We start from the raw sequence: 14,625 nt of genomic DNA on the forward strand, positions 1-14,625 counted from the left end.
CTATTTTGCTTCTTGTCCTGCCTTCAGGGGCTTTGGAGAATAGCTTGACTCCCTCTTCTTTGTGGCAGCCCCTGAGATATTGGAACTCTGCTATCATGTCATCCCTCACCCTTCTCCTCATTAAAGTAGACTACCCAATTCCAGGTTGGTAGCTTCATGGCTTATAAAGGCAATCTGTATACCAAGTCATCGGTTGTGGCTTATTCAGGAAACCATGGGGCAAACCATGGCTTGGCCTGTGGCCCACGAGTTGCCCGAGGGGGGGGGGTTTACCTGAACTCTAATTGGGCTCCTGCCTCCCCTGACTTCAGCCCCGGCTTTTGTCCGACGAAGCTCAGCGCCTCCGCTCAGCCCGAGAGGAGAGGAACCAGGCAAGCTGACACGGCGTGGCGGGCGAGGAAAGGAGGGGCAGCGGGGAAGCGAGGACAAGCGGGAGGGCTTCGGGGGCTCCGGCTCTCTCGCTCGCCAGCTCTCCCCTTCCCATCACCTGGCGGGCGGGCGGGCGGAAGGATTCTGCCAAAGGCGGTGCAGAGAGAGCGCGAGAGAGCGGGCTTGCCTCCTCGTTAGGAAGGGAAGAGGAGGCGCTGCCTTGCCTGCTTCTCCCCAAGCTCTCCCGTCTGGCCGCTGGGGAAGGCGAGAGCGCCGAAACAGCAGCAGCAGCCGCGCTAAGCCGCCGCCGTTAGCTGGTGACCGCGGCCCGGGCGATAAGGAAAGCGGGAACCAAGGAAGCAGGCAGCGGCCGCGGAGCTCCGAGGCACCCCTCGGCTGGCAGTGAAGGAATTCTGCGGGCAAAAGGCGCGCCACTCGGGCTTTCTCTTCCCCTGCCGCGTCTGCCTCGCCTAGCGGGCGAGGGAGCGGAGGGGCGGCTGTGTCTGGGTCCTGCATTGGGATAAGGTACGGAATGTGTGTGTGTGTGCGTGTGGGTGTGTGGGAGGGGGTGCAGTAGGGGAGAGACGGGACCTCAGACCTTCGGCGAGCGTGTGTGTGTGTGGGTTGGGGGCGGGGTGGAGTGGGGGAGAGAGGCAACACTCGCCTTAAGCAACACCGAGCACAGCCGACACGGGTCTGAAATGGAGGAGGAGGAGGAATGCAGCTAGATGCGGGCAAAATCCTCCTCGTTGCATGGGGTGGGGGAAGGTTTTCCAGGTAGGCGATGCCGGATTTTTTTAGCTGGGGGTGGAGGGGGGGGAAGAAACAAACACGGTTTGGGAAGTTCCCTTACGACTCAGAGGAAGGACTGGACAACGGCGTTTGGGAAAGGAAAAGGGGGAGGATTAATTCACGTACAAGTAACCGCGGTCGAGGGATGCCATAGTTCAGTGAACCCAGAGGAGGAGGGGGGGGAGTTGAGATCGAATAGGTCACTTCTCGGGGCTGTCTACATCTGAGGCGAAGGGGTCAACGTAGATCACTCAGGGAATGCCCAGCCGCAAGGGGTAGGCTGTAGAAACCCAGAGCGAGGCACAGCTTCTGGGTGTGGGTCAGTCTGCACAAATCTGGTGTCCTCTAGCTATGTTAGACTTCAATCCCCACCCTTTTCAGCCAACCTGGGATGGATTCGAAATGATGGAGGTTGTGCCCCAAGCACCGATGTTGAAAAAAATCTGGTGCAGATGATGTGGATAAAAGCGAATAAATGAAGAGCAGCAGCAAGGATACAGACAGTAACGAAAACAAACTCTCTCACACAGAGATACACACACAGAAATACACATACACACACCGAGGAACGCAGTAGTTGTCATGGATGCCACAGCCCCCAACCCTTAAGATTATTCCGCTGCCTAACGAGCAGACGCCGGCCTCGATCATCGTCTAAGCGCTGATCGGCTGTTCAGCACCACGGACAGCACTTAAGGGCGCGAAGCTGTTGGGCAAAGTTAGGCGAAAGAGCCGGGGAAGTTGCGATGTTTTGTTATTTGTAAATGTTGCGGCTGTTGGATAAGGTTTAGGTTAGGACGGGCCGCTTCTATACGCTGAGAGACTTCGTGCGATATCTCATCTGGGTTGTGCCTTATGGAAATGGCACTCGAGACAGAAGATTCCTTTAGAATTTGTCCCATCTTAATTTTACCTTGTTGCTTTATGCAACAGCTTACACTTGTCTACACTTGGTTGATTTCTTCACAACCAATACACACATTCCCCATCCTGTCTTACTATTAGAAATATGGATGATGTTCCCATTAACCAAATACATATTTTTATTATATTAAACTCAGTATCTTTAAATATATCTCAGCTAATTATTGGAATGAAAAAAAAATATTAATTTCTGTCTCAAATAACAGTCAAGTGCCCTTTTGCATGTAGAATGTAGTGTGGAGAAAATATTAGCTGGGTGGACATTTCCAGTTTTCACGGAGTTTGGAGTTCAGAATCTACATTTTAGTCTTTTTATATGGGGTGGGTGATTTTTCTTATTTTCATAAATCTTTTGGCTATGATATCTTCCCCCCCAAAAAAAGGTGAGTCTCTGGATTCTTCTAGATCAACAGTCTCCAAGCTATGCTTTGTTATTGCATCTGCATCTACTGTGCATGACTGGAGACAGCCAACTATAACACTGTGAAGATACGCTGTTAACAGTTCCAGTGTTGTCAACAACACATAGCCACAAAATCTCAAGTGTGTCCAGATCACCTTGTCTAATGTAACACTTTGTAAGCGGTCATGTTAGACTGCAGGGTTTAACTGGTGTAACATTACTGCTTTATTTATCCCAAGTGGTGACAAACCTATCTCAAATTATTTGCTAGAAGTAACCTACCAAAAGGTAACTCCAAGCCAAATAAATAAATAGAGGACAGTCACTGGGTGGAATGTTGGAAAAACACATAGAACCCTTCTCAAATTATGATCAAATTAGGGGTTCTTGAAAAAAAGACATTTGGTATGCTTTTGAATCCCCAGCCAGTAATCAGCGCCATCTAATTATCTGTTCAGCAGCAACTTTTTTTTTTTAGTCTTAACTGTCCTGATTCTCTTCCATACAAACTAACCACAGACTGAGAAGATGTTTGTCTGATTTTTTTTCCCCCTACTGGCAAGGTTTTATTCTGTATGTTGAATGAGAATTAGCTTTGAAAGCATATTTTCAAAGGAAGACAGAATGTTGGATAAATTCCATAGACAGAGAGTTGTTTTCTTGCATTTATTTAAGGACACGGGGAAAATATTCTATTTTACAGTGCTGTCCTCTCTCCAGCAATTCAGAAGCCTCTCCAGCTTTCCAAGGGTAGAGTCGAGAAAGGAACTCTTCTCAAAAGGCTTTTTCAGAACTGGTGCACTGGTTCACCCATAAAGAATTATCCTCCCCTTGAGAAACGGTTGAAGAAATTCTCTCTTGCCTGAATAAATCACTCCATTCTCTGCCCCAAAATAAATCGCTCCATTCTCTGCCCGCAAATTGGATGGAGAATCTAGAAAGGTTGCTTATACTCAGCTTTAATAGAAGCCGTTTTCTGTATGTTGATCCACTTCATTAGACTATTCTCACTATGGTATCACATCCTTGGTAATTTATAGGTTGAGAGGGTCTTTTAACATCCCCACATTTACTGCTGGGTCTCCTCAGTTCTTACAGTGACATCTCCCCCCCTTTTTCTCTCTCTCTTTCTCATTCTCCCTTTCTCTCGTATAATTGGCTCAACCTTATCAGTTCATAGGATGGGATAATGCAAAACACCCTGCCAAGCTGAGATTGAAATTGGATAGTTTATAGTTTAGTATGCTGCAGGAAACCCAGCCATTGTCTTAACCAAAGTTGTGTGGACTAGTCCATCTGTCATTTTATTTATGGCCTTTGCATGTCAGGTGCACAACATCATCTCTCAGTTAACCCAGATTTAGCGTCTCTAGCATGTTGCATGAACACAATAAATGAATACTGTCATTGAAGTATTTCTGAGATATATTTTTTTTTTAAAAAAATGGGATTAGGAAAGGAATAAAAGCATCCTAATATTTTAGGATTTTTTGAGATTTTTTTTTTTAAAAGTGGGATTAGGAAAGGAATAAAAGCATCCCAGAATGAGAGTGTAAAGAAAAAAAAAAGTTGGAAACGATGAAGCATTGTTTGGACGATATCGTGAGTGAGCAGTGGGCGTCTTGCTATTTTAACTCCCATTTGATTGGGTTGACTCAGACTTCTGAACATTTGCTGCATCTTCTTGCGTTCGTCTTACTGTAGATCTATGTTTTTGTGCTCAGTCAGTTCTCAGACCTGTACAAATCTTACCTAATCAGTTTTATAGGAAAGAGTATATTGGAGACTTAGGGGTGATGTCTCTATAACATTCCCTACTTCTAAGAAGAGATATATTGAGGCAGAAACCCAGATAACAACAACAACAACAATAATAATAATAACAACAATACAGTTGGAAGGGACCTTGGAGGTCATCTAGTCCAACCCCCTGCTCAGGCAGGAAACCCTATACCATTTTGGACAAATGGCTGTCCAGTCTCTTCTTAAAAACTTCCAGTGTTGGAGCATTTACTGCTTCTGGAGGCGGGTTGTTCCATTGATTAATTGTTCTAACTGTCAGGAAATTTCTCCTTAGTTCTAGGTTGCTTCTCTCCTTGGTAAGTTTCCATCCATTGCTTCTTGTCCTGCCTTCAGGTGCTTTGGAGAATAGCTTGACTCCCTCTTCTTTGTGGGAGCCCCTGAGATATTGGAACACTGCTATCATGTCCCCCCTCGTCCTTCCCTTCATTAAACTAGACATACCCAATTCCAGCAACCGTTCCTTATATGTTTTAACCTCCAGTCCCCTGATCATCTTTGTTGCTCTTTAAATCTTTAAAACAGTCCCAACGTCTCCTGCCCACCAAAGGAATCTGCTTCGAAAATGCTTCTTCACTGGCTATATTGGAAGTATTTGAAAGGTTGGCTGTGTTCTCCTTTATAAGTATTGTTTCTTTTCTTTTATTTGTAAGCCATCCAGATTCATGGAATAATCAAGCGGCCTCAGAACTGAAATAAATAAATACATCTGCCACCAGCTTTTCTTGGTTAGGTGGGAAAATGGCTCATAACTAGTAGCCATTGACTGTCAATGGGTGTCTTACAGCTTCCATTAACCATCTTTGATGATTAATTCAGCAAGCTTAAAGAAAGATAATTTCACCTGACACAATGACTTCCTATTTTGTCCTGAAATTTAAGTCCGGCACGCCAGTTATTCAACATGATCGATGTCTATGGAGATGTTCAATCATCCAGGTCATGGCTGTCCCAACAGGTGCTTTTTTCCAAAAGGAAACTGGCTTTTCTTGGGGTTCTTTCCTTGAAAATGTTTTGCTTCTCATCCAGGAAGCTTCTTCAGTTCAGAAGTGAATAGTTCAGAACGGAAGAAGCTTCTTGGATGAGAAGTGAAGTGTGTCATGGGTTCCGACTAATGAAGCACTTCAAAGAACTTTCAGTCATGTTTCCTAAAGTCTTTATTACAGAGCTACAAATTGCCGGTCACCATCATGGACATTTTGATGCCAGAATCTGATTTCCTCTCGCTGGCATCAAACTTTTCTTGCTAAACCCCTCCCTTATCTTGCAGTCCCAAGTCACATTATCCAATTAGTGTGAAGGTCAAAAGTTTACTTCCTCTTTCTTTCCCGGGCTTTTTACCCCCCCCCCCACTCTAAGCTATGTGTTAACCCAGTAAATACCAGACAGTTTTGCATATTGTTGTCCTTGGCGAAGTGTTTTCAAGGGAAAAAAAAACCCCAAGGAAAGCCAGTTGCCTTTTGGAAAAAAGCACCTGTGGGACATTCAACACGATCCCTTTTAGAGCTGACAATGCAATGCTTTCCATAGATTGGCTTTGTTGCTGCGGTTATATTATTGCTTTGTAAAGTCGGAAAAGGCAATGGCTCCATTTTGGTTTGACTGGGAAATACTGGTGGTATTTAGCCATATAATACAGTAATGCTTCAGTGAAATTAAGAATAATTATCTCAAGCCATGGGCAGTTTTGAACTGGCACATTTGTCAGTGAGGGGGTCCGTGGAATTCTCTGAGCTTGGGTGTTTTATTGCAGACATTAATAATGATGATAAAGTTGGAAGGGACCTTGGAGGTCATCTAGTCCAACCCCCTGCTCAGGCAGGAAACCCTATACCATTCTGGACCAATGGCTGTCCAGTTTCTTCTTAAAAACTTCCAGTGTTAGAGCATTCACTGCTTCTGGAGGCAGGGCGTTCCACTGATTAATTGTTCTTGCAGACATACCCAAACTCAGGGGATAGGCAACCTTGGCTCTTTTATGACTCGTGGACTTCAACTCCCAGAATTCCTGAGCCAACCATCCTGAGGGGAAAGGGAGAAGTTTCCAAGCTGAGCCATGCTGGCTCAGGAATTCTGGGAGTTGAAGTCCCCAAGTCATGAAGGGGCCATAGTTCCCCCATGCTGGCTCAGGAATTCTGGGAGTTGAAGTCCAGGAGTCATAAAAGAGCCAAGGTTGGCTACCCCTGCCCAAACTAAGTAACATCACCTAGTTGGGTAATGGAATGTCTGCAAGAAAACAGCCAAGCTCAGAGAGCACCAAGGACCCCACAATCCTGCTCCTCCTCCTCCCCCCCCTCAACCCTCTCCCTTCTAGCACTGATGATGTTAGCTAGTTGGGCAATGAAACATCTGCAAGAAAACAACGAAGCTCAGAAAACACCAAGGACCCCTCATTTCAACCCTGAGCTACAAATATTCCCCTTTATTGGTACATTTGTCAATTCGGATTTGAGGATGGCAATCAGAATAGAATTGTAGCAATAATATAGCCCACAAATCATTACAACTGGTGGCCTAGAGGTGTAAATAGTGGCATGTGTTAACAGTCTACTATGGGGTATTTACAATCCCTGACAGAAACTCCAGCAGACATATTTCCTGTTTTATTTTCTTTTCTCAGTTTGGCAGTACAGCAGTGAAGCAATTTTCGTCCGCAGTTCCTTTTCTGCACTATTACCTGGTTGGTCTTTGAAAAAAATCTGATCTGAAGCCATTAAACTGCATGTTCTATTCACAGCTTGGTAACAAAAAGGGTTTTAGAGCATTTGCCAATCAAAAACAAAATCCAGTTCCGACGGACAAAAGGACAGATTCCAAACGGTATCCCTGTCTCAATGGAAGTGTTCTTTGCCTGACTGTGGTTGTGCATACGTATATGTGTGTGTATGTGTATATGTATCACACATGAGGGACATCACCAAGGTGTGTGCCTGCTCGAAAACTGAGGAAAACCCTCCCCTTAAGTTGTACAGGTAGTCCTCAACTTACAACCACAATTGAGCCCAAAATGTATGTTGATAAGTGAGAAATTGGTTAAGTGAGTTTTGCCCTGTTTTATAACTTTTCTTGCCACGTTTCTTAAGCGAATCACTGCAGTTGATAAATTAGTAACCCAGGTGTTAAGTGAACCTTGTTCCCCCATAGACTTTGCTTGTCAGAAGGTTGCAAAAGGGGATCACATGACGCTGGAACACGGCAACCGTCATAAATGTGAGTCAGTTGTCAAACATCTGAATGTAAATCAGGTGACCATGGGGATGCTGCAGTGCTCATAAAGGTGAAAAATGGTCCTAAATCGCTTTTTTTCAGTGCCGTTGTAACTTCGAACGGTCACTAAATGCACTGCTGTAAGTCGAGGACTGCCTATATACTTATCACATCACTAAGATATGACCCTGCTTTAAAAAAACAGGGGAACGTGCCACCCCTGAAGTTGTACTGAAGTAGGAGTGAAACAAATGCTTTCAAATAACCGTGGTCAAGCTTTCGGTGATCAAAAGCTGAACTTGGAGGAAGATGAGCTGGTGGATATTAAATGAATAAGGCTGTATCAGAAATATCGGCCAGCAGAGAGAATTTTGGAAGATGGTTTCATTTTAAACAGCCTGCGTAGCTTACAGTGTGGGTTGGGTTTTTGTTTTTATGTTTTGTTTTGTTTTGTTTAGTTTAGTTCTGCTTGAGATTATCCTGTCCACTTTCAGCAGTCATGATCAAATGGAGCTCTGAAGTCAGATGCTGCTCAGGGGCCACAGAACACTGATCTTAAGATGGATTCTGAAACACATAAAAAACTTATTCACCAAGTCTCTGTTTTCCAATGCCAGTTTTTAAACAGAGAAAGCAACTTGCAGCAGCACCTAAAGACCTGAAAACTATTATGGAAAATGGGAAATTCCAGGGAATGCTTTGAGTTCCAAAAGACTGATTTTGAGAGTTCACAGCCTTCTCTGGAAATATTGTGAGATGCAATGCTTTCACGAGATTCCAGTCATTTATTCTTAAAAAAATATTTTCTGAGTCATTGGGCATGTAATTTGGGCATCTACATATAATTTCTTCCATCGTGAATTTCCTGGTCTTTCAGTTGTCTCTATCGTAATAGAGGCTTGTATACTGCAGTAGGCCTAGTATAAACTATATTGATTAATCTGATTAACCCATCAACCGTATCAAAGACAAATCCAGAAAAAGGGGGGGGGGAAATTGATCAGCACCAGGAGAAAAAAGAAATCAGGTCTTAAATCAAATCACCCTCATGATTATGATTATTAACAGCCAAGCTAAAATGAAATTAAAACCATGAAGTAAGGCATTAAAATGAAACTAAAATTTAAGCCCTCGTGGTTTAAAATTAGCACCCCAATCAAATCCAAGTTGTTTTCTTGGACCAAAGACCATTAACTTGCTTTTTTTACAGATTGGTTTGTACCTTGCAACAAGAAAAATACAGTTTTTTTAAAAAAAAATTCCTAATTTTCTATATCGAAAGAAAAGAGGCTTTTGTACATAAGTTGATATTCAGAAATGTGACTGCTTGATTTTTCCCACATGGACTTTCTTCTCTGGATTTGTTTTAAAAATGATTGCATTGATCCAGAATAAGTCTCTCTGCTTCGTATAAAATGGGTCCTTCTCTTCATCTAGCCTGTTCTGATTATTTGTATTTCATAGGATTTTAGTTTCCTCTTTTCAAGGAAGATTTGATTTTTTTTCCATCTGCAATGCAAAATAAAACGAATACAGAAAGTTTATTGTCAGCAGAAAACAGCAAGAAAGATAGCAGCCGCTCAAGCCTAGAAAAGTGCCTTTCCTTTTACACACATTTCCAGTCTTCAGACATGGAATTTTTTTAATGGGATAGTAATATTTTGTACTGCTGTTGTACACCACTATCTCTTGTAACAAGCATGGAGAGAAAAAAGTATTTCTGCTTATTCTGTCGCAGTCAAAAAGGCATTTTTGATCTGCCTGGGCATTGTTCTAACACAAGTTCGATGTCTAGTTAGTTAAAAATCTGTTTTATTTTTAAGGATTCTCTCTTCGGGGGTATGGCTGGGCAGTTTTTAGAGCTGTAAATTTAGTATGCTTTACAAATCAGACAAGGAAGGTATCAAAATAGTCTATGCCAGTTGAAGTTGCTGTGTTAATTAGCCAATCCTACTGCATCCGGCAATAGAAATGCATCAAAATAAAACAGTTTTGCTGAATGATTAATCATGGTGGAATGCATTTTCCTGCAAATTTTGAGACTAATTTTTTTCAAGATCTCCCCTTCTTGATCATGAATAGATGTGCGTGCATCTAAAAAAAGGGGGCATTGCTTGATTATATTACAAAACACAATAGTTTAGTCCCACCTGTTGTGTTAAATTCCAATTCTCATAATGCCTAGATAACTCGGAGACTGGGTCGTCAGCCATCCCATAATTTCTCCGTGTTCTATAATGATCCTTTTTTGGTGTTTGTTGCTGTTATAATGATCTGTGGTTTTATGACACGCCGTAAATTGTCTACTGGGCTTTAACAGAGCTATTCAATAGAATATAATCTCTCAGAATACAGTGCTATTAACATAGTCGTAGCAATTTATACCATCATCAATGTCAAGATCCTTAAGAAGTCTACGTGGGTATTTTCCAGCTAAATTCAGACCGCAGGAAGATACAGTGGTGCCCAATACATACCGGCTGCAGCATATTGGAGAAAATTGCTAAATGCTTTAGACATCCTTACCTTTTCTTAAAAAAAATTACCTTTTTTTTTTTTTGAAGACAAAAAGACTCTCTTTTAGGTTCCAAATATGATTCGTCCCTTTGTTTTGTAAAATGTTCCCTAAGTCGAACAATTGAAAGAAGCAGAATGGAAAAGCTAACAAGTCGAGTAAGTTGGTGCCGCCAGTGGGCGCTCTTACAACAACATCTGCAGTTTAAAAGAAAGCTGTTGTTCTGTCTCTGATTTCCTTGAGCCCAGGATCCAGACATTTAGACATTTATTCCTTGCCAAAAATGGAATTTTGTTGCTCTTCTCTGCACTCTTTCCAGAGTCTCTTTTTTATAATATGGTGACCAAAACTGGATCTAATATTCTAAGCGTGGTCTTACTAAGACTTTATAAAGAGGTACTAGAACTTCACGTGATCTTGATTCTATGCCTCTGTTAATGCAGCCTAGCACTGTGTTGGTTTTTTTAGCTGCTGCTGCACACTGCTGGCTCATATTTAAGTGATTGTCCACTAGGACTCCAAGATCCCTCTCACAGTTGCTACTATTAAGCCAGGTTTCACCTAATCCCGTGATGGCGAACCTATGGCACGCGTGCCACAGGTGGCATGCAGAGCCTCTTTGTGGACACGCGGGCCGTCGCCCCAATCCTAGGCTTTCAGCTGGGTTTTATAAAACCTTTTCGCTTTAGGCCTCTGCCACCGTATGCAAAAAAAATAAAAAAAAGGTTCAATCAATCAATCAATTTCAACTTCTCGTGGGGAAAAAAAAGATCTCGCAAAGTTGGAATTGATTGAACTTTTTAGTCCCACCCAGTCTGCTGTTACCACTGCAACCATGCCCACCAATGGGCTACACCCACGCAATGGGCCACACCCACCCAATGGGTCATGCCCATCTGGCACCCGATGATACATAAGTGGGTTTTGGATTGCAGTTTGGGCACTCAGTCTCTAAAAGGTTCGCCCTCACTGACCTAATCGATACTGATGCTTTTGGTTTTTCTTGCCTAAAAGTAAAACCTTACTTTTTTCAACATTGAATTTAATTTTATTGGATAGGGCCTGTGTTCAAATTAAATTAATAGGCTTCAGTAGAATAGAGTCGAGATCCATGGGATTCCTGGAGAACTACATTCAGATGGTGAATGGAGGCTGTTTGTGTTAGTGGCTTCTGCTCGTTTGTCTTTCTAGTCTAGTTTATAATTTGGTAGTCCTTCAGAGTCTGTCATAAAACCATTAATTACACCAGCTCCGCTCAGCTTTCCAGACCAACTTAAACTGCCCCCTATTGAGACCATTTTCTGTGAACATGAAGTGATATAAAGCTACAGGTAGTCCTTGACTCAACAACCACAATCGGGACTAGGATTTCTGTTGCTGAGCAAGATGATTGTTAAGTGAGTTGGGCCTGATTTTATATCACGGTTGTTAAGTGAATCACTGCAGTTAAGTCAATCACACCATTGTTAAGCAAATCCAGCTTCCCTCGTTGACTTTGCTTGTCAGGAGCCATCTGGGAAGATTGTAAATGACAATCTTATGAACCTGGGATGCTGCAAATATCATAAATACTTACTGGTTGCTAAGCGCCTGAATTTTAAAGTGACTGTGGGGATGCTGCAATGGCCGTAAGAGTGAGAAGTGGTTGTATGCCACTATTTTCAGTGCCATTGTAATTTCAAAAGGCTGCTAAATGAATGATTGTAAGTCAAGGACTATCTGTATACATATGCAGAGGGCGATTCTTTGTATCTATGTTTACACAACTAGGTCTTCCTTCCTTCCTTCCTTCCTTCCTTCCTTCCTTCCTTCCTTCCTTCCTCCCTCCCTCCCTCCCTCCCTCCCTCCCTCCCTCCCTCTCTTCCTTTTTTCATCCCTCCCTTCCTTCTTCCCTCCCTCCTTCCTTCCTTCCTTTTTCCCACCCTCCCTCCCTTCCTTTCTTCCTTCTTCCCTCCCTCCCTCCCTCCCTCCTTCCTTCCTTCCTTCCTTCCTTCCTTCTTCCCTCCCTCCCTCCCTTCCTCCCTCCCTCCCTCCCTCCCTCCCTTCCTTCCTACCATTCATCTTTCTATCTGTGGATGGATAAGAATAGTACTTTCTGGAAAAAGAGGTCGTTGAACTCATACTATGGAAAAGATCTGACAGCTTGGATAGATAACTGGCAGGAATATTGAATTTTAAATTCTTAAAGACCTAGCTATAGGAGCCAATAATTTCAAATAATTTCAACTGCAGTCCAAAACTTTAGTTTAACTACTTCTCATAAATTTATTACATTATTTTTTCAATCTCCCAAAGCTTAAATCATTTCTCGTTTCCTATCACATTGTGCTGCAGTTTTATATTAACCATGAAGTGCCCTCAGTTTTCCTTGTATTTTGCTTGCATGGAGCTGGTCCAAAATGCATTAACAATGGTTTCCTCCTTGGGATCAGCTCCACTGACCATCCTTAGTGACTTAAAATACAGGTAGTCCTCAATGTACGTCCACAATTGAGCCCAAAATCTATGTTGCTAAGTGAGAAATTTGTTAAGTGAGTTTTGCCCCGTTTTACAACTTTCCTTGCCACATTTGTTAAGGGAATTGTTAAGTTAGTAACACAGTTGTTAAGTGAATCTGGCTTCCCCATTGAGTTTTCTTGTCAGAAGGTCGCAAAAGGGGATCACATAATTAAGGGGGACTGAAACAGTCATAAATATGAACCAGTTGTCAAGCATCCAAATGTTAATCACATGTCCATTGGGGATATTACAACAGTCATAATTGTGAAAAATGGTTATAAGTAGCTTTTTTTTTCAGTGCCGTTGTAACTTTGAATGGTCACTAAACAAACTGTTATAAATAGAGGACTACCTTTAAGCCCACAGAGGGAGACCTGCTTTCCCAAATAAGGATTGTAATGATATTTTCATTCATTGAAAATCAGGCTTGTCAGATGCCATATTTTTTCTATCCTGCTCTATGGAGTAGAGAGTTAGTCTCTGACAGAAGGCCACCTGAAGAGACTAGAAGCATTTGAAAGGTGGATTTACAGGCGGCTGTTACGTATAAGCTGGGTTGACAAGATCAGACATGAGGAGGTGATAAGCCGCCTGGGAAAGCCAAGGGAAATCATCAAAACAATTAAAAAACGAAAGTTAGAATATTTCGGACATGTGATGCGACACCCAGAAAAATACGGCATACTCCATTTAATCCTCCAGGGAAAGATTGAAGGCAAACGAGGTCCAGGCAGAAGAAGAACATTGTGGCTTCAAAATCTAAGGGACTGGTTTGGACAAAACTCAGCAGCACTTTTTTGTGCGGCTGCTGATAAAAACAGGATCGCCAACATGATCCCCAATGTCCGATAACGGACATAGCACAAGAAGATATTTTCATCTGGGAATAAAATTAAAAAGAATAGGAAGCTTCCCTTTGAAAAAAAATGTGCAGGAAGGGAGAATTCTACTCAGTTATAAGATTCCACTGAAGCCTATTAATTTAAGGAAGGTACTTTAAATGCATCGGCATTTGTAAAGGATATTGAATTGCCTTTGGAGGGATACAATAAGCAGTTAAGAGCTGCAATAGAAGGAAACAGATTGTGCTGTAATTAAACCGAGCTTGGCTCACCCAAATGACAGAGCTTTGTTGCAGAGCTCAAATTTAACAACAAAGCCACCCAAAAGTCAACCACCCACCAAAGAGTTTTACGCTAGGCACTTCCTTGCAAGTCCATAATCACAGCGCTATGAGAGCAATAAAGTCTGGGCTTTTTCAGTACTCTTTGCTACAAGCATATATTGTGAGAGAGGCCAAAATGAGGAAGTTAAAAAAAAAAGAATGCCTCTTGCACCAATATCCACCCTGAATTTTTTGTAGTTGCTACAGCCTTGCTTGAAGTTCCATAAGAATAGCTGTCAGCTGCCACCTTATGCCTGGGAGGGGGAAAAATGTAATGGAGAAGGCTTGGGGGAAAACGGAAGCAAGATCTCTATCTCCTAGAGATGCTGCTTCAAGGTCACCCAGCATACCAGCTGCATACCAAACTGTGCTTGGACTCTCTTATGAAAACATCTTGCCTGAACCTTATTGGTTGCTCAGGGGCTGGGTAATGGGAGGTGGCTAATGTGGGGGGAGTTGAACTTAGGGATTTTGAGATGCAATTCTCAGTTCTGACTGCAATATGCTTGACTTCTAATAAAACTATACCTTTCTCAACAAATGCAGCCCAGGATCGGTTCTGTTTAGGAGTTTATGTATGAAACTCTTCAAAGAACTTTGAGGCATTGTTTACCTTAAAGAATCTTTACTCAAGCAGCATAGCTTCGGCACATACATGGTTGAAGCCAAAATCTAACTTCCCCTCCCTTCAGCACATAGATCAAAGCACAATTCCCTCCTAAAATTAACAGTCATAAATCACATTCTCTAATTAGTTTGAAATGCTGGCTTTCTGCCCAGTTGTTTCTCCCACCATGGCTTATCAGCTCTTGTTACAATTTTGCATGTCTAACTAACTCCCATCACATTCCTCCCCCTCCCCCAGTATCATCTAATTCTAAGAGTAAAGTATAAGAAAAAGACTGCATCTTGTTGAAGCAAGAACATCCAATGTTAGCAGCGTTGACAGCT

At 42.5% G+C, this 14,625-nt stretch overlaps 1 protein-coding gene across 5 annotated transcripts in view; it reads left to right on the forward strand.

The window, feature by feature from the left end:
* The window catches only part of GRM5 (glutamate metabotropic receptor 5), a 310,218-nt gene that overhangs the window by 20,786 nt on the left and 274,807 nt on the right, over window positions 1-14,625 (forward strand). For 4 of the 5 annotated variants that reach the window (XR_005556659.1, XM_039342956.1, XM_039342952.1 and 1 more), the window contains exon 1: window positions 679-894. The exons of the other annotated variant lie outside the window; for it this stretch is intronic. The gene's annotated coding sequence lies outside the window, so the exon portion shown is untranslated. Of the gene's footprint in view, window positions 1-678; window positions 895-14,625 lie in introns of those variants that run through there. 5 annotated transcript variants of the gene reach the window in all.

Source organism: Crotalus tigris, unplaced genomic scaffold (assembly GCF_016545835.1).
Source record: "Crotalus tigris isolate CLP2741 ecotype Arizona unplaced genomic scaffold, ASM1654583v1 scf7180000017828.1554129, whole genome shotgun sequence".
NCBI lineage: Eukaryota > Metazoa > Chordata > Lepidosauria > Squamata > Viperidae > Crotalus > Crotalus tigris.